Genomic DNA, 19,533 nt, shown 5'->3' on the forward strand with positions numbered 1-19,533 from the left:
AATGAAAAAGTACTGATTTCTTTCCAGTGTCTGAAAGTAGTCCTCCTTCTAAGTAGCAGAATTAAACAGCTCCAGAAGCTGCTGCTTGTCTAGATATTGGGAGGCAGGGGCTGAATCTGCTAGTCCTGCTCATACTTTGGCAACACAAGGTAAAATGAATTTGTGGGTTTTATTAGATCCTGAAATGTATTTGCAGAGACACTGAATTAACTGTAGTTAATGATATAATAATATATAGAAATATTAGTTTCAGAAGCTCACGGGACTTGGGACAGGATTTGCTGTGGCACAACACACTGGCAGAGCTTAAACAGTAGAAACATTAAATTAGTAAGTATTATTGCAACCTCACTTTAATTTAATGTTTAAATGTACGGTGGGTGCCTCCAGGACCAGGGTGGAGAAGCTGAATGGCTGAAGTGAACGCTTTAGTAACTGAACCGACAGCCCATATGCTAAATGAAGTTAATGAGGCTGTAACTGTGAAAACGAGAGCCAGTAGTAATCTAGATTTTCCAGACATAACCTGGAATTCTAGTAGCGTCTAGTAGAGTCTACAGACTATGGATATGTGAAAATGTGGAGTAGACACAGATGCAGAACTTTTAAGCACAGTTGGTGATGGACCTGACCTCGCCTCAGCCATTAACTACAGAACTACAGAATAAAGGTGTTATCTTTCAGGGAGACACCGACAAAGTCAGACATGTCCATGTGATTAACCTGCTTGAGCTTTTTTAAAATGTACCAGACTAAACAGATAAAGAGGTCAGTCAGTTTGCACACCACGAGAACCACCAGTTTGACAAAAGCCCACTTATTACAGCTGGAAGACCTTGTCAGTAGTTTTGCATTAGACTACATGCATTTATTGTGTTTAGGTGTTGTGAAATGTGTGCTTGTGTTTTTGTGCATAGGACCCAATACCTGTCATTTGTCATTAGAAAAATGAAATTTCTGACTAACTTGTGAGGTTGAATGGAGCTATGCCTACTGAATTTGAACTTTTTCCCAGCAGGATGCTCATCATTCTGCTTCCTCTGCAGAAGTTTCTGCTTCTTCGTGTTCCCAGCAGGCTTGTGAGGTTGTGCTCTGTGGTCCAGTGGTGGAGGCAGAAGCTGTTCTCACACAGTCCACCATGAAGCAAAGAACCAGGAGGCTAAAGTTCCCAAGATTAAGGTATGTGAGTTGAGTGGTGAGTGAATAAATGAATAAAGAAGTCGACAAGGGTAAACCCCTTGTAGCCCTCAAGCATGGCTCTAAGTGTTGACCTACTGGCTGGGTTTAATTCTGATAGGAAAGTCCTGCTTCGTGAGTCATGGTTGAGCTGGAACCTTTGCTCCCACAGTGATGCAGGAAACCAGGAGACCGAGGCTTCAACTCCCCTTCAATTTATTATTATTATTAACTACTATTAAACTCTGAGGTATTTGATGTTATCCAAATCACTTGACATGTTCTAGATAATCTGTCATGTTGTCTCTCAAGCAGATCCTGAAGAAAAAAGAAGAAACCTTTTTCACAACAACCCTCACGCTAACATGCTGTTTGAAGTTTCTGAACATGCTGATGCAGCATTTATCCACAACTGACTAAACTCCTCAACATACAGTTTTTAAACCAGGAGACCGAGGTTTCCTCTCCTGTATCTAGACTAAGATTCATTTTTAAAGTATGTGAGATATTTCCTCTTATTGACCATCAGTGTGACCTTCAGTTTAAAATGCAGTCAGTGCAAAAGCTCTACACTCATGCTGCTCAAACACTTGTGGTACTTTTTAATATCAGTGCTGCAATATTTTCATTTCTGCCCCATTGTTGTTTTATAGAAACATGTTAGTGTGCAGTGTGTAGAATACACCCTAAATAAACCCTCATATTTGGCGATGGAAGTGTATGAAGTGTTTAACGTGTGTGTGTGTGTTTGTGTCTGTGTGTGTGTGTGTGTGTGTGTGTGTGTGTGTGTGTGTGTTTTCCATTGTAGGAAGAGAATGGGCTGAGATCCTCCTTTTCATCACAACTTGTCCACAGAGAAGCACACGACTAATCAGTTTATCATTAATACACACATCAGTGCTGAGCAGTGTCTTCATTTCTACACTTACTTTAGACTCCTCCTTAATGCTTCATCTTTTCCAAACAGCTGTAAAGTTTATATTATTAATATCGTGTTCAGGAAAAGAGCCTGAATGAAGAGCTGTTCTGCATTACTGATGTGTTCTGGATGTTTATTTGTTTCTACTCAAAGTAAAATCTAAAACTCCTCTCTTTATTTAGTCCAGGTTTAAGTTTAGACCTGCTGCTCTCAGAACTGACCAGAGTCTCTTCAACAAAAGAATTCAGCATTTCTAAGAAATACACTATATGACAAAAGTATTTGGACACCTGCTTATTTGTTGTTTCTTTTGAAATCAAGAGTATTAAAAAGGAGTTTAGCCTGCTTTTGTTGGAGTAACTGTTTCTACTACCATGAAAGACTTTCTGCTAGATTTTGGAGCATTGCTGTGAGAAATGCATTTAGCAAGAAGAGCATTGGTGAGGTCAGAATATTGGATGATCACCCAACCTCATCTCCAACTCAAAGTTAAATGTTTCCCCAGCTCACCCTAGAAGTAAAGGGCATCATGAGCACCATCATTCCAGAGAACACAGTTCTACCTCTCTTCAGCTCAATGCTGGGGGGCTTTATACCCCTCTAGCCCACGATTGGCATTAGGCATGGAGCCGATAGGTTCATGTTTATCTGTTCCAGAGAGTCCTATTCTATTGGCAGTACTTCTTTAGGGACTGTGTCAGCAATGGGTGCAACTGATTGCTGAATGCATTGATTAAAAAATAGTGTCCACCAACATTTGGACATTTAGTGTGTTACTGTCAGATAATATAAAGAAAATATCTAATAATTACTTAATAAAATAAAGCTCTGCTGAACTGAGGCTTTATAAAAGTCTAAAAACAGGGCAGATCCTTTATCACAAAAATGAGTCTGTAATCAATCAACCCTTTCATGCAGAAATGAGGGAAAAGTGGTTGGATGCTGCTCAGCTTCACAGCTCTACTGCGCCACCTGTTGTACAAATACAATACTACACCACCACTGCCTGATTCACTTGTGTTCATAAGCTTTGTCCAAACTGCTCCATACAGCGATGTCGGACTGCGTTTCTTCCTTTAACTGAATGAATTTCATCTGAGTGTGTAATTCCTTTACTCTCCTCCTAAACAAAACAGCATGTTTGACACTATTAGATTAAGGAGAAACAGCACTGTTGAATGTGCATGTAGACTGTACATCTGTTGAACACAGAAATAGAGCTGTAAAATGTTTTTATTCAGGTCATTTCACATCGTCTCCAGTAAAAAACCTTGAATGCTGAGGAATGTCAATAATTTGATGATGAAAGTGAAGCAGATTCACACATGTTCTGTATTTCCGTTTTATTTAAGTACATATTTCAGATGATATGCAGCTCGTCTACAGCGGGACCGGAAACTCACGCGCATTGAACCGCGATTGCGTTCCAGTGACGTAAGGAAGCTTCGTTTCCGGCGATCACGTGATCGTAGGTATTTGGAGGAGACTCTGAGCTGCTGTTTCGATGCGGCCCTGCTTTCAAAGCTCGAGCCGTGATTCCACACAGAGCTTCGACCGGCCATCCTGCTTTATAGTCCGTAATGTGAGCTTTGTCTTCTTCCTCTTAGGCAGTTGTTGTAGTGCTTGTGCTGTCTGTGTTACTGTACAGTCCTCTGTCTCACTAACCGGCCTTTGCGTTTTTCTCTGTAGCCTCGAGAAACATGGCGACCGCGGAGAAACCAGCTTTCCAGCCGCTCTGCAAGGAAGTCGTCCAGCTTGACCCGTGACTCCTCCAACGCGGCGTCTGAGCTCCAGCACTACCGGCGCGACGGACACCGAGAGTCGTCGTCTCCACTCCCGCACCGGAGAGGGACTGGCGGCGTCTGCGTGACCCCGGAAAAGCCGAGGAGCTCCTCGACCACCACGGCCGTTTTTCCCTCTGCTAACCGCTTCAGCTCCTCAGTGTAAAGTATGGAGGAAGGACGACTCTGTGCTACACTCACACTTTAGTACTTTTGGGGGAGCTGCGTGATTCTTAGCTAGGGCTGCCTCTTAGCTACAGAACATGTGAAATCTCCACACTTGAACTGATCTATTTTTGTTCTCTTTCTTAATATGAATAGAACTATAAATGAGGAGGATTTGGGCTGTGCAGGACTCTCAACACCGTTCATACAAACACTGTCGGACCATAATGCTTTAAAACTCAAGGGAAATGAGATGAGGTCTCTGAACTGAACTACATGAACTGTACATTTGACACCATATTTATGAGAATAGCTTGATGTTGCAGAATAACCTAAACAAATCTGAGCTGCAGTAAATGACAGTAACTTTAAATTCAGTCAGCAGATGGACAGGAGCTTGAACCGTGTTCTCTGAATGTGTGTGTGAATATTATAAATGTGTACTGTATGTGTGTTCCAGATTCAGTCCTTGTATCTTGCTGCTGTTTTCACTTGTCTTCCTGACCTTGTGAAGAATGCCTCTCTCGGATGTGTCTCAGGTAAGTCTGATTGTTTTGCAGTACCAGTTTCTGCAGGTGGACCAGATTCACTGACCTGCAGCTCGACACAGGAATCTGCAACAACATTGGGTGATGCTGATGGGAACTCTTTCAGTCGTCCTGAGGAGGTGTTTTCTGTTTCTCCTATAGGTTCTTCCATCATGTCTCACGTTCTAGTATTGCTGGTACATCACTGTCAACAATGTGAAATTCAATCTTGCATTTTTGATTTGAGTTTTGTTTCAAATCTGATTTGTAGATCTGTGCTGTGATGACATTGTCTTCAAGTTGGGCACTGGTGCTGAATGCAAAGTTCTTGTTTTATTTTCAGTCCAGTTATTCTGTTCACTTTTGTTGACTGTGTTTGTTTGTCTAATATTCTGTTCCAGTGAAGAAATCTTCCTGCTCTGTTCAACTGCATGATTTTTTTTTTTTTTTTTTTTTTTTTTTTTTTTTTTCCTCATTCTGCTCTGATTGTTTTTAACACATTTTTGGTAAAGTGATTTTGCTGTTACAGGATTTGCACACTTGTCCATAAGCAGGACATTGTTTCTGTTTCTGTTCATACCCACATCTGGAAAAGGACAGGAACTTGAACTGTGTTCTGTTTTCTGTTTCTTCTGTAGGTTCTTCCATCTGGCGTCTGGACTGTGAAGAATCGTGGCTGGTCATGATAGCAGGTTGCCCTCTCTGAATTCTCACCTTGTCCCGCATGTATATGCTTGGTGGGCTCTTTGTCTGTCTGTCATAATAGCTGTTCTGCTTGAGTTGTCTTCTCTGCAGCTTGTCTTGAATCTGTATTTTGCTTTTCTTCTTTGAATGTCCAGTATGTTTGGATTTTTCTCATTGGGCCATCCTTCCATGGTCCTTGTGTGTAGTAGCTGCATCTCTGCATCATTTGCTGTTGCCTTTCAGAATGTAATTTAGCCACTGGCTTTCCCTCCTGCAGAACTGCTGCTCCGAGGCCTTCTGAGCTCGCATCTACAGATGGTGTACCAGGTATTTTTACATCATAGAGCTTTAGTGTGAGAGCATTTATCAGCAGAGATTTCAGGGTTTTTTTTGTAGCTTTGTGCTCGACTTGCCACGGAGTGCCACAGTTGTCATGCTCGAGCAGTTTTCTGAGGGGTGCGCTGACTTCAGACAGGTTGGGAATAAACTTGGAAAGGTACTGAATCATGCCCTTTAATCTCATGAGTGCCTGCTTGTTTTCTGGTGTAGGCATGTGTGTTACAGCTCTCGCTTTATCTCGATCTAGATTGAGACCTTCTGCAGAGAGCATATGGCCATGTACCGGATTTGTGGTGATCTTGCACTTGTTTTTGTTGAGTTTCAGGTTCCACTGTCTTTCCCTTTTCAGCACTTGGACGAGTCTGCCGTCATGTTTCCTTGACCGTTTCACCCCAGACTAAGATATCATTCGTAATGTTGACGACACCTTCCAGGCCTTTTAATAGTCTGCAATTGACCTTTGGAATACCTCTGAAGCTGAGGACACTCCAAAAGAAAGTCAAAGGAATCTGTATCTTTCAATAGGTATGTTCAATGTGCAGAGCTTGGAACTTTCATGACGTTTGATCTGCCAAAATCCTCACCACTGTGACCATGCTGTTTGGTGATTTACACCCCTTCATTTTGTGTAGCTCATCAATGCTTGTTGTCTTTCAGGGCAATCGGGGCTTTTCTTGATGGATGAATCACTGGTGAGACCATGGGATCTACTTGAATGTGGTGATGTCCTGGTAGGAATCCAAGAACAGTTAACAGATCAATGTCAAATTTCAGAATGTCATTTTACGTTGTGATTCCATGCACTTTTTAACCACACCTAACATCTCTCATGTCTCACGTCCTAGTATTGCTGGAACATCACCACCAACAATATGTGAAATTCAATTTAGCATTTTTCGCTTGTGTGTTCACAGGTGAGTGGTAGCTTTCCCAGAGGTGACATGCAGTGGCCAGAATATGTGAGTACTCTGCTGAATTCTGCAGTTTCTGGTCCCCGAATTCCTCCCGTACGCTTTCAGCTGGACCCTGAGCTCTCGTGAAGAACAAATGGTGAACATCGGGTAGGTTCTTTCTTGACTCTCAGTAATCCCTGAACTTGTTTTTCAGCACATTTCTTGTTTCAGTTTCTTTCTCTCTGAATTGTAACATGTTGTAGACCTTAACTGCATCTTCCCCAGCGACATGCAGAAAGGTGGCGCTTTGTACTCAACAATCCCACTCTCTGTAAGAAACAGATAAAACTTTTGCATCTAAAAATCCAATTTTTGACGAGATTGCCTTGTAAGCACAGTGCTGAAGGTGGCTGCAGCTGTGCCACTTGCTTGTGTTCTGCTTGGACCGTGTTGGGCTGCTTGTGTTTTGCATCAAACTTACTGTTCAAGCAGAACACAGCAGCGCAATGTCACTTGTTCTATATAATAATTTTGCTGCTGTCCTGCTTGTGTTTTTCATCAACATTATGCTGCTGTGTCCTGCTTGATAGGTGTTGGGCTGCTGTGTCCTGCTTGTGTTTTGCTTGACCGTTCTGCTAGAACAGTGTCCCTTAACCTTGTTCTGTATATTAACTGTGCTGCTGTGTTCTGCTCGATTGGTATTTTGCTGCTTTGTCCTGCTTGTATTTTTCATCAAAATTGTTACGCTGCTGTTTTCTGCTTGAACAACATTTCACTACTGTGTTCTGCTTTTACCATGTTGGTCTGCTGTGTCCTGCATCAAAATTGTTACTCTGCTGGCTTCTGCTTGAATGATATTCGCTGCTGTGCCACTTGCTTGTGTTCTGCTTGAACGGTGTTTGGCTGCTGTGTCCTGCTTGTGTTTTGCATATAAATGGTTACACTGCTGTGTTCTGTATAATTTTTGTTGCTTTGTTGTGCTTGAGCAGTGTTACGGTGCTGTTCATATTCATACATAAACCTAAACCTTTTCTTCATTATTTTTGTTTCCTTCATTTCTTCTTTTCCCCATGTGCTGAGCTGCCCCCTGCTGTTTGCTGGTGCGAGTGCGTTTGTGTTTGGCTGCTCTTTCCTAACCTGTCCTGCTGTAACCCTCCCCCCCCCTTTTTTTTTTTTTTACATCATAGAGCTTTAGTGTGGAAGCATTTTTCAGCAGAGACTTCAGATTGTTATAGCTTTGTGTTTGACTTTCTGCCCAGTGCCACAGTGTGTCATGCTCGAGCAGTTTTCTGAGGGGTGCGCCGACTTCAGGCAGATTGGGTATAAACTTGGAAAGGTACTGAATCATGCCCATTAATCTCATGAGTGCCTGCTTGTTTTCTGGTGTAGGCATGTGTGTTACAGCTCTCACTTTATCTCGATCCAGTTTGAGACCTTCTGCAGAGAGCATATGGCCATGTACTGGATTTGTGATGATCTGATCTTGCACTTGGTTTTTGTTGAGTCTCAGGTTCCACTAACTTTCCCTTTTCAGCGCTTGGATGAGTCTGCCGCCATGTTTCCTTGACCGTTTCACCCCCCGACTAAGATATCGTTTGTAACGTTATGTGGGAGTATGTGAGTACTTTGCTGAATTCTGCAGTTTCTGGTCCCAAAATTCCTCCCGTACCCTTTCAGCTGGACCCTGAGCTCTCGTGAAGAACAAATGGCGAACATCGGGTAGGTTCTTTCTTGACTCGCAGTAATCCCTGAACTTGTTTTTCAGCTCATTTCTTGTTTGTTTCTTTCTCTCTGAATTGTAACATGTTGTAGACCTTCACTGCATTTTCCCCAGCGACGTGTGGAAAGGTGGCGCATTGAACTCCTCAACAATCCCACTCTCTGTTAGAAACAGGTAAAACTTTTGCACCTAAAAATCCAATTTTTTATGAGATTGCCTTGCAAGCACAGTGCTGAAGGTGGCTGCAGCTGTGCCACTTGCTTGTGTTCTGCATCAAAATTGTTACTTTGCTGTCTTCTGCTTGAACGATATTTCGCTGCTGTGCCACTTTTTTGTGTCCTGCTTGAACAGTGTTGGGCTGCTGTGTCCTGCTTGTGTTTTGCATCAACATTATGCTGCTGTGTCCTGCTTGAACGATATTTCGATAATGTGTCCTGCTTGAACCATGTTTGGCTGCTGTGTCCTGCTTGTTTTGCATGAAAATGATGCTGCTGTGTTCTGTGTAATTTGTTTTGCTGCTTTATTGTGCTTGAGCGGTGTTACGGTGCTGTTCATGTTCATATTCATATATAAACCTAAACCTTTTCTTCATTATTTTTATTGCTTCCTTCATTTCTTCTTTTCCCGATGTGCTGAGCTGCCCCCTGCTGTCTGCTGGTGTGAGTGCATTTGTGTTTAGCTGCTTTTTCCTACCCTGTCCTTCTGTAACATCTCCATAAGAAATGTAACGTGTAACGTCTCTGTAAGAAACAGAGAGAACTTTTGCACCCACAGTCTCCAATTTTTTACAAGATTGCCTTGCAAGCACAGTGCTGAAGGTGGCTGCAGCTGTGCCACTTGCTTGTGTTCTGCTTGAATCGTGTTGGGCTGCTGTGTTCTGCATCAAAATTGTTACTCTGCTGTCTTCTGCTTGAACGATATTTCGCTGCTGTGCCACTTTTTTGTGTCCTGCTTGAACAGTGTTGGGCTGCTGTGTCCTGCTTGATTTGTATTTCGCTGCTGTGTCCTGCTTGTGTTTTTCATCAAAATTGTTACGCTGCTGTGTCCTGCTTTTACCATGTTGGGCTGCTGTGTCCTGCATCAAAATTGTGACTCTGCTGTCTTCTGCTTGAATGATATTTCGCTGCTGTGCCACTTGCTTGTGTTCTGCTTGAACAGTGTTTGGCTGCTGTGTCCTGCTTGTGTTTTGCATGAAAATGATGCTGCTGTATTCTGTATAAGTTTTTTTGCTGCTTTGTTGTGCTTGAGCAGTGTTACGGTGATGTTCATATTCATATATAAACCTAAACCTTTTCTTTATTATTATTTTTTTCCTTAATTTCTTCTCTTCCCCCATGTGCTGAGCTGCCCCCTGCTGTAACCCTTCTAAAAAGTTTTTGCTGTGATTCCTCCCCTCCTCTCCTAACCCTTTGTGTTTTTTCTCTCATTTCCATGTGTTGAGATGCCCAGTTTCAAGTGTTCCATCGGCAGAGCTGGCTCTCACCACCACTCTCCTGCCCGCTGTCCGGTTCTGAGGCCTCGAATGGAGTCCACCTCACTGCATGGCTGTATTGTGACAGTGTACCTGCATGGACTTTAACATTTCACTCATGTTTTCATCTTTTTATGGATTGACGGCACCTTGGTACATTTCCTTGACACTGTTTCCACTGGCTTGCTCAAAAGAGGCTTGGACCCGGATCTCTGTAAAGCTGCTGTGTGACCACATTTGTTGTGAAAGCGCTGTATAAATAAAATTCATTTGAACTGAATACTGTATTCTGTGTGAGTTATGCTCCTCTATGCTGGTTGTGTAGTGTTATGCTACCGTATTCTGGTTGAAAGAGTAATGGTACGTTTGTTAAAGTTAGAGCCATGTTGTCGTTTTGATGAAGGGCTTTCTGCTTCTGCTGCGCGTTTGTGAATCTGCAGTGCGGTGGGTCTTCTTGCCCACCGTACTTTATATTAGGGCTGGACAGAACGAGACTTTTTAACCCAGCTGAAGACAAAGTGGTTGGAGGCTCGACAGCTCTACTGCACCTGCTGTTCTAATAAAACACTACACCTCCATCGCCTGATTCTGATTTTTCCCTCCAAATAAAAGGCAGCTTGTAAAATCCTAAAGTCCAGCAGAAAGAATTCACTATGGAAAATGATTCTAGCAGTATTATGAGGAAAACGTCAGGTTAAACTGGTTAGAGAGGCTTTTTACTATCAGCCTTAGTGTTTTCTTATAACTACTGTTGATTCACTCATTTTACTGAAAACTCGGAGCAGGAAAAAGCTGAGTTTCTGATAATATGCTGATAGTGTCTACCTTCAGACTAGTGTGTTTGATAAACACAGTTTTACTGTCACTTTTAATATAATCTTAATCAGGACACATGAATATAGAAGAAAAGTGGCTTTATGAAGGAAAATACAGAATCAGTGGATTTCTGACATTTTGTCCAAAATCTCTACAGTCAAACTAGTGTTGTATGAAAATTACAGCTGACAAAAAAAAATATTTTAAGATTTTAAAACATAGGCTTTTGAATCACTGTTATCAGAGTATTTTAAATATCTTTTGTAAAAATATACCATGCATTCAGAAAGTATTTCACTTGTTTTCAAATTTTATGTTGAGATCATGTGCTAAAATAAAATAAAATAAAAATCCCATCATTCTGCATCAATACTCCATAATGAGAAAGAGAAAACAGAATTTTTAACATTTATTAAAATTAAAAATTTTTACATGGAAATTCAGATCCTTTGCTATGACACCTAAAATTTAGCTCTGGGGGTCTCCCATGTGTCTTGATCATTTTTAAGATGTTTCTGCACCTTGATTGGAGTCCAGCTCTGGTAGGTTTATTGGACGTGTTTAAAGACACACACCTGTCTACATAAGGTCTCACAGCTGACATGAGGAGGAAGGAAGTGCCTGTAGAGATCAGAGACAGGACTTTGTGGAGGCACAGATCTGGAGAAGGCTACAAAACAAATCTGCTGTCAAAAATCTCTGTAGAGATCTAAAAATGGCTGTCTACCGACGTCCACATCCAACATTACGGAGAGGATCTGCAGAGAAGAAAGGCAGAAAATCCCCATATCCAGGTGAGCAAACCTTGTGGCATCTTACCCAAGAAGACTGGAGGCTGTAATCACTGCCAAAGCTGCTTCAACTAAGTACCAAGTAAAGGGTCTGAATACTTATGTCAAAATTGTAGTTTTTCCTTTTCAATAAATTAACAAAAAAATCTAAAACTCTGTTTTACTTTGTCATTACGGGATAAACATGGTGCCAGTGTCTGAAAGCTAAATGTTTTCCTTCATAAGGCCACTTTTATTAAAGATTTATGTGTCCTGTGTCAGATTTCTCCTTTATATCTGTTATTATTTACAGTTATTAATTTAAGTTACTTTAATAAGCTTTTAAATGGTTGTAAATGTTCTGTTTTCTTAAACTAGTTCATCATTTTTAATTTAGAGAGTCAGAAAGTATTTTATTCAGGTTTAGGAGGGACTTTTATTTTGACAGAAGTTCGTTCGCTACTCCTCCACCACCACAGCCAGTTTTCTCCTCTGCTGACTGGTTGGAGGTCCTCGGCTCTTCACCTGCTCCGGCAGCGAGGACAGCTCCTCAGGGCGGTGTTCTCACTGCTGGAGGTTCTTCTGTAAAACACTGAAAAGTATCGGAGCCCAAATCCTCAGTGTCTCCTCCTGTGTTCAGTGTGTGTGTGAACAGGATGGTCAGCTGGGTTCTGTGTAGAGACATTTTTGATCTAGATAATAATGCAGCCTGGTTCCAGCTTCCTCCAGACTGTTTGAGAGCATACAGTGACTTATTCAGTTTACAGACAACCTTTTCACCTGGATTTGACCTCCCTTCAGATCCCTCTGGTTGCTCCATACAGATCTCAGTATTAATCAGAGCGGTCAAGTAGGCTGTTGTAACGTCCATCTGGTGGAGCTGAAGGTCGGACTGTGTGGTCATCTGCATCAGAGTGTGTAACGTCTGCAGTTGGAGAAAATGTCTGCTTGTGATCCACTCCCATTGCATGACTGTGTGCATGACAAGCTCTGTGGTACATTACAGACCCTGTAATGATGGTCAGTATTGGTCAGTGTCTGGTCTTCAGTATCTGAACCAGTCAGCTGAGTACTGAGGTGCTCTCCTATCTCTCTTGTCTGCAGTGATTTAGGGTGGGTCAATGTCGCGATATGCAGTTTTACCGTCAGTAAAAACATGTTCGCCTTGTGTGGTTTAGAAAGGATCTGAGTGGGCTAACAAAATGCCCAACCGCACCAAACACTCTCTCTGATGGAGCTCTGAGTGAGCTGCTCGGACTCTCTAGGGTATGAAGGCAAATGTCGTTGTCTGTCCAAGACTGTTGTTTTTGGTGGTGCACTACCAGCATCTCTGAGTGCGTGGTTTCATCTGCTCATTGACATGACTCCTCTACAGCTGATGTCCAACATGCAGGCTTTGTCTCACAAATAGTGCATAGTGCCTTGTCTAAACTGGTTAATCTGCGTTTGGTTTTGTGACCAAAGCACCTGTTGTTGTCTCCAGCTTACGGAACAGAGAAAACATGAATGCTGCGGTGTTGTGATTGCTTGCCATTCTCTGCGGTTTGCTTGTTAATAGTGTGATATTGTCAGTTCTATGCACAACCCAAACCTTCATTTCTGAAGCTAAATGCTCAACAGCTCGTGTTTTCATTAATAACCTTCCAGATTTCTCCATCTCCTTCCTATTTCACCCTAAAGATCTAGAGCATGTAACAGATGATCTGTAGATTGTGCTCCATTCTAGTCTTGACAATGTTGCTCAGGATCAAACAAATTTGGTAGAAAAAGCTAGCAGCGTGGTATAATGACCAGACCTGCACTCTGAAACCGATCACTTGTAGCTGTGAACGTCAACGACAAGCAGAATTAGTCTTGTAGAATGCAAAAAAATCCTAATTAAAGCCAATCATCTTTATCCTCTCTAATATTTACCACTGTTGAATATGCATGTAGACTGTACATCTGTTGAACACAGACTTAAATGTTAGTCAAGGTCATTTTCCATCGTTTCCAGTTAAAAACCCTGGAATACGGAGGAGGTTTGTCAGTTACTTTTTGTTCTGTTTTGTTGGTTTGAAAACAACACTTGACCTTCAAAGCAAAAACGATGTGTCTGTTTTGTTGTCTTTTAAAATGAAACCCAAATTCTCACACTTACTATATTTCTATTTAATTTAAGGCCATATTTCAGTTTATATTCCGCTCATTGCGCTCGGGTCTACAGCGGGAGCGGGGAACTGACGCGTATTGAAGCGTGGTTGTGAAATGCTGTTTCCATGCGGTTCTGCTTTGGAAGATCGAGACGTGATTTGACACAGAGCGTTGAGCGACCGTCCCTACTTTATAGTCTTTAATATCAGCTCTGTCTTCTTTATCTGAGCCAGTTGTTGTGATGCTTGTGCTCTCAGCTCTCTGTGTTACTGTACAGGACTCTCTCTCACTGACTGTTGTTTGTGTTTTTGTCGCAGGAACATGGCGACCGCGGAGGGACGAGCTCACCAGACACGTTGCAGAGAGGTCATCAAGCTTGACCCGCAGATCCAGCTGCTGTTGTAAAGGCACTCCAAAGTCCATGGATGGAGACATCATCAGGGCTTCCAGCTCTTCAGTTTTCATATATTAGAAACCTCACCCAGGTACTTCCATTTCATGTAGTTATTGTTACACATTAGTTTATTAGATTGTGTTTACCCTCGTTTACTTTGTTAACATTCTGGAAATAAAGTAAAATTATTAATGAACAATGATGTTGTAACAACTGTTTCTTTAGAAATACATCAATCAGGGTGACTCATGAGTTGATGAAAGACAAGATGAAAATGATCAATTTTATTAAACAGTTGTATGAATTTCCTGTCTACAGAGAAATAAGGGCTTAAGGGTTAAATACACACAAAAAGTATCAAAATGGTTATCACATTGTTTAAAATGATGGATAAACATGATTTAGAGTATTAATAAGTAGAAAATTTAGTAGAGCTAATTGCTGTACATGGTATATAATAAACAATACTAGAAATGCTAAGATTAGTATACAAACTCCAATCAGTGTAACAATCTTATTTTAAAAATAATGCACAGCAAATACAGCAACAGATTTGGATAAATATAATACAGAAAAATAGATAATAGACTATAAAGTGACTTGAGAGACGTGCAGCTCTTACTCCAGTGTGAATTGTTCTCATTAGACTGGAACACTGGCACTGTGGAGAATAATTAATGTTATTACAGAAACAATGTGGTTGTTTTGTGGGCTAGTTCTTCAGCACAGTGTGATGTACAGTTGAAACTACAAGTTTACACACACTATATAAAAAAACACATGCATTTTGTTTCACTGTCTGACATGAATTTAGAATAAACTTGACCTGTTTCAGATCAATTAGGATTACCAAAATTATTTCTTTTAAAATGTATTTGCTAAATGCCAGATTAATGAGGGGGGGGGGGTATTTTTAAGGCAAGTTTTATGATTTTCAAGTCAAAAGTAAATTAAATACATTTCATTAATATTTGGGACCGTTGTCCTTAAACTGTACAATTTGGATCAGATGTTTTGGATATCCTTCCACAAGCTTCTCACAATAGTTGGCAGGAATTTTGGCCCATTCCTCCTGACAGAACTGGTGTAACTGAGCCATGTTTGTAGGCCGACTTGCTTGCACATGTCTTTTCAGCTTTTTACATAAATTTTCAGTAGGATTGAGGTCAGGTTTTTTTTTGACGATTGGGTTTTGGATAGAAGAAGCAGAGCACAGGCAGACAGAGAGAGAAAAGAGGGAGGGGGGTAAAACTAAACCAGTGTCTCAGTGTGTCTCATTTCCTGCTGATCCTGACCTCGACGCCGCCCCGCCAAGAAGACCAGCACCAGCGGGAAACCAGAACCAGCCTGAAGCAGCACCCGAACAAGCGGCAGTGAGGCCACTTCCTCCACATATCCCACCCCCAGCGTCGGGTCCCTACGCCGATGTGCAGCAGGAGCTCGAGGAGCTGGCTGCTGGACAAAGGGAGGCCAGACCACTTACATCGCCAGTAGCCTCCCATACCAGAAACCTTGATCCAGAAAGAGAACCTAACTTCAGCACACCCTTCAAGGGTCCGCCTGACCAAGGGGAAGTCTTCACTGCAGTCCAAGCCCTGAGCGGCTCTTTCCCTATGGTAGAGGTACTACATCGATACTGGACTGAAAAGGACATGATGGAAACTGCCTCCAGCCTGTCTGACCCCCAACAAGTAGGAGGACGCAAGTTTGGAGGAGAATTTGAGGACTTTGTCATGCCACCCGACCTCGAATGAGATAAAACACATTCTGTTCCGAAAATTGGGCTCCAGCTACTGCAAGGTTGATCGAGGCTGGCCGGATAGAGATGTACGCCTGGCTGATCCCACCTACAACCCTGGAGCTAACGTTCATCCGGACCCCAATGCCCCTTATCGGAACATGATAAGAGACTTGAGAACTTGATTGGTCGCAGACGAAAGGGTTAATGGGACCGTTAAAAATGACACAACAAACAGGCCTTAATTGGGTTAAGTGCCTCCCCCTGGTTCTCTGGCAAAGCAGAACCAGGCCACAAAAAAGAACTGGTCTCAGTGCCTTTGAGATGGTGTTTGGCAGGCCTCCCAATACGGGATTAGGTCCACCCTCACTCGATAACCAGTTACTTGACCACTCTCTCACAGCGTTTTGCGTCTCTTTGTACAAGACGCTTCTGTCTGTGTCTAAGCAGGTGAAAGCAGTGCTGCCGAAACCAGCTGACCAGCCCTTCCATGACCACAAGCCAGGTGAATGGGTGCTGATACGGGACCTCTGCAGACAAGGTGGAACCAGCCGAGATGGCCAACAAAGGGACACTATATATCCTAACTGCTAAACATGATTCTGATGGCTCTGATGAAATTTAATTTAGACACCCAGGGAAGAATGTCTTTTGGCAATATGTGAATTTGGAACTATGAGAATAGAGTCAACAACGATCTCTAAGTTTCTCACTGTTTTACCAGGTATAACTAAGTGAGCATCTGTGTTTACCACAGTATTATCATTTATATCTTTATCTATATTAGGACCATGTAGAAGGACCTCTGTTTTATCAGAATTAAGTAAAAGAAAATTGAGTCATCCAGTTTTTAATTTCTTTAATACAGTCTGTTATTCGGCTGAGACACAGGTCCTCGTTAGGTTTAGCTGATATGTAAATTTGGGTATCATCAGCATAACAGTGAAAGATTAATACTGTGTTTAGGGATTCTTTTACACAGCGGTAAAATATAAAGAGTATTGAACTCATTTAAAGCTATATATTCATCAGGTTTAACCCATGTCTCCAAGAGACATAGTGCATTAAGCCAATGGTCAGTAATAATCTCATATACAATAACTGATTTAGGTGCTAGCAATCTTGTATTTAACACTTCTAATTTAATGCGGTAGTTGCTGTTGCTCTGATGGACGGACAAGTTTGTATTAATTCTAATGAGGTTGTTAAAACAGTTTTTCTGGCTTTTTGGATTATAAGTTACACAGGGGACAGACACAGTCTCAATATTGAATTATTTATTTAGCACTGTCATGAGGAAAAGACATGGAAATAGTACATGCTGAAATACAAGCAGAAAAATGGCAGGCTGAATTATTAAAATGGTATAGATCACTTACCTGGCCGGTGTGACTGGGTAGAGCCAGGTATACTGAGCATCTCAGTATACTACAGTTCCCTGTGTCCGTTAACCCCTGGACCTACAACCTTTATCTAAGGTGAAATCATTGTTTTCTAGTTCTGGCTGTGGAAGTGGGTAGAATGCTTACGAAGCAGTAAATGACTAAACAGATATTGAACGCCGGCTTCACAGTACTGTGAACTTTAAACAATGAACTTTTTAAAACTAGTAATAGTACAAAGGTCATTGTACAATCAGTGTTAAAATAATTAACTCCTTGGGACATTAAAGTGTATGATGTTCCTGGGACCATATAATATACTAATAATGTGATCACACAGCTTAACTGCTAATGCTGTTATTAAACACACTGTACTACTGTACTTTCTACAAAGCTCATTGTCAAATCACTTCTTCAAATAAATCATGAGTCAAAATTGGTGTATGATGTCCCTATTTTAAGACTGAATGATGTTCCTGGGACTATATAATGTGCTAATACTGTGGTCAGTCTTTTCGAGGGAGCGAACGTTGGCTGCAACAGGCTAGGTAGCGGTGGACACGCAGCCCTAGCCTTTAGCCTAGCATGTAGGCCGCCTCTCTTGCCCCGTTTCCGCCTTGGGCACTCTGTCCATCCGCTGTGTCGTCTTCCTGAGGCCGGTGCTACTGTACCTTGCTGGCTGGTTTCGGCGGTGTCCTAGTGCAAAAGAAAATGGAAATCAGAAAGGCTTAAGGTAAGTTCATGATGAACTTTACCAAACTCCAGGAGCGCCTCTCAACTGTAACTAAGCGTTCTGGAGGAGAACTGTACGTGTAAAATAAATATTAAAGTTAAAATCAATAATAAATAGCGTCAGTTGCCAGAGGAACACACAAAGACGTCTGCCATGGTGGGAATCATCTTGGAGCTGAGGATGCAGTGCTTTGTGGGAACAGTGGTTTCTATGCAGGTGCTGATGTAGCTGGTTACTCCAGAGGCATAGTCTTCTAAGTCAGCAGTACAGCAGCAGTTCTGAACACATCCCAGTTTGCACTGTCAAAGTAGTCCTGAAGCACCAGGTCAGTTTCTTCATTCCACACAAGCTCACGTGATAATGATATTGGGGGAGGACAGTCCTCAGGTTGCTGTGGTTAAAACTACCGATGACAATGAACAGCACGTCCAGATGCGCGGTATCTTGTTTGCTGATTGCGTCATGCAGCAGCCCCAGCACCGTCGCTGAGTTCGCACGTGACTGAATGTAAACAGCCAGGATAAACACAGCGCTTCTTTGTGTCTGAATACGACCTGTTGTTTACAAAGACGCAGACGCTGCCGCCCCCTGTTCTTCCCAGGTGTTGCCATGTGGTGCATTTATGCCCTCCCACAGGCCACAGATTGGAGCTAGGTGCTTGGGAATTTGATCATTATCAGATGTTTGTAAGACCTCCTGCATCCTTGATTTGCAAAACTTCATGGCTCATCCTTCTTGGCAATGTTGAGGGTATGTTTGTTTGTGTAGGAGTGAATGTAAGTGTCAAAGAGGAACAAAGAAGAGACAGAGAGATGTTTATATACACTGAGCCTTAAGCTGATATTTAGAGACATATCTGTGAAGATTTTATGAGTATGATCCTGCAGCGAGAAAAGAGTATATACTCTTCCATTTCTTCTCCAAAGCTGTCAGGAAAAATAAAAGGAAAAATATGTCAATTTAAGCACACATTAAAAATAGAATAATCTATAAGCTGTGAAAAGACAAGAAAAAATACATTCACTGGCCTGACGGTGGCGCTGCAGCAAAGCATTAAATGTTTTTATTCAATAACGTCTGACCTGTAAGTCCTACACTCAAAATGATTTATGGCTGATTCCTTGATGCCTTCCTACTTCTGCTAACTAGTCCAAGATTTTCTTTTTACCACTCCTCACATATTTGGTATTAAAATACTTGCAATGGTCTTAATAACTAATAATTATTCAAAAAAGTAAGCCTGGAACCTTTGAACGCTTGAGCCTATTTAAACAAAATCTGTTCAGCACATGATTTTAAGGTGTCATGTCAAGTTTAGTTTCAGATCCAATATGATACATAAACTTATTAATAAATACACAATATCTGTCCAATACTATTAAATAAATAAACTGTATGCCTCAACATGTGGGAGAAATTAAAGGCATCAGCTAACATCACTAACTTTGTAAAATAAAATATAACAAATTATCACAGATATACATTTATTGAATTGCTATTTATTTTATTACTAAAATAAGAAATGATTGTGCAGGACTTTGGCACAGAATTTGCCTTACAATGATGAAGTATTAATAGGAGACCAGATTTTGTAATTTTCAAAAGATACTCGGCTATTCTAATATGTCTTTATATGAGATATGACTATTAACTAAATGTTATGTAGTTATGTAGATATAATAGATTATATAGAACATATAGATTTGTTATTCATGTATTTAGCAGTGTTGGCTCAGGACTTTTATTTTGAAATGTGAAGTCCAGTGAGACCAAAGGGAAGCAAGCATTGCTAATATCGAGACCAATATCCAATCCTAATATCTGATGGGTGCACTAGTCTCATCGGGCCTGTTGTGCTGGTTCTTTAGGTCTCATTGGGCCTGTTGTGCTGG

The sequence above is a fragment of the Salminus brasiliensis genome, chromosome 15, assembly GCF_030463535.1.
Source record: "Salminus brasiliensis chromosome 15, fSalBra1.hap2, whole genome shotgun sequence".
Classification (NCBI taxonomy): Eukaryota; Metazoa; Chordata; class Actinopteri; order Characiformes; family Bryconidae; genus Salminus; species Salminus brasiliensis.